Below are 1,654 nucleotides of genomic sequence, written 5' to 3' on the forward strand. Positions count from 1 at the left end.
CTTCCGAGAGTTGGGCTTATGGACTGTCCCTCCCCACATCCTCCCTGAAGTACACCTCGCTCCTAACAGGCCTAGCCCCGATGCGTGCCTGAAGTGTTGTGAGAGGTAAGTGGAAAGTCCCGGCCCACAAGGACTAGTGCATCCAAGCTCAACCCAGCGATTTCCTAGTATTTCCTGTGTGAGCCAGGTGCTACATCCTTAAGTGTCATACGAGAGAAGCTAGCTGAACGCCTTGTCAGAAAGCAACTACTTCGGAGAGTTGAGCTGACCCTCAGTCCCTCACAGTTTGCACACTGCCTGCAGAATGAGTTTCCAACATGTGCACCACAGCCGTTTGTCAGAGGCTTGTGAGACGCAAGTGGAATAAGCAGACCTGGAGGGTGTCTCCAGCCGCAGTGGATGGTATTCTGGGTACCTCCTGGCTTAGAACACTGTTACGTTCTCAGTGCCCGAGGAACGCAGCTAGTTGAAAGCTGGCTTGTAGGCTGGCTTCCTTGTAGCGAGCTGAGTTCAGGGCAGGACCCTCCCGCATTCTGAGTGCCCGTAGACGTAGGTCCCAGCATCCTTATGTTAGGTGCCAGAAGAGGTTGTGTGAAGAGCATGTGGAAGTGACAGGATTCTCCTCAAGTGTATCTGATCTCAATGCAGACATTGCAAACGTCCTTGTTCAATGAGAGTGTAGCTCGTCCTAGCTCCCATCAAAGTGTCTAGGCAGACATCTGCCTGCAAAAGCATACACGCTTCCGAGAGATTGGCTCTATGGAGTGTCCTCCCCACCTGCACTCCCTGAAGGATACACCTCGCTCCTAACAGGCCTAGCCCGATGCGTGCCTGAAGTGTTGAGCGAGGTAATTGGAAATTCCCGGCCCACAAAGACTCGTGAATCCAAGCTCAACCTAGCTATTTCCTAGTATTTCCTGTGTGAGCCAGGTGCTACATCCTAAGTGTCATACGAGAGAAGCTAGCTGAACGGCCTTTATCCGAAAGCAACTTACTTCGGAGAGAGTTGAGCTGACCCTCCGACCCTCACAGTGATGCACACTTCCTGCAGAATGCAGTTTCCAAAATGTGCACCACAGGCCGTTCGTTTGTACGCGGCTTGGATACGCACGTCAGAATAAGAGACATGGAGTGTTGTCTCCAGCTGCAGTAAGGAGTGGTATTCTGGGTACCTCCTGGCTTAGAACACTGTTACGTTCTCAGTGCCCAGAACGCAGCTAGTTGAAATCTGGCTTGTAAGCATGCTTCCTTGTGCGAGCTGAGTCAGGGCAGGACCCCCCGCATCCTGTCAGCCCGTAGACAAAGGTCCCAGCATCCTTATGTTAGGTGCCGGAAGATGTTGTGTTAAAGACATGTGGAAGTGACAGGACTCTCCTCAAGTGATCTGATCTCAATGCAGACATTGCAACGTCCTTGTCAATGAGAGTGTAGCTCGGTCCTAGCCCCATCAAAGTGTCTGCAGACATCTGCCTGCAAAGCAACACACTTCCAGAGTTGAGCTTATGGACTGTCCTCCCACATCCTGCCTGCAGGTACACCGCACTCCTAAAGGCCTAGCCCCGATGCGTGCCTGAAGTGTTGTGAGAGGTAAGTGGAAAGTCCGGCCCCAACACTAGTGCATCCAAGCTCAACTAGCGATTTCTATATTTCCGTG

The sequence above is a fragment of the Vulpes lagopus genome, chromosome 21 (genome assembly GCF_018345385.1).
Source record: "Vulpes lagopus strain Blue_001 chromosome 21, ASM1834538v1, whole genome shotgun sequence".
Taxonomy (NCBI): Eukaryota; Metazoa; Chordata; class Mammalia; order Carnivora; family Canidae; genus Vulpes; species Vulpes lagopus.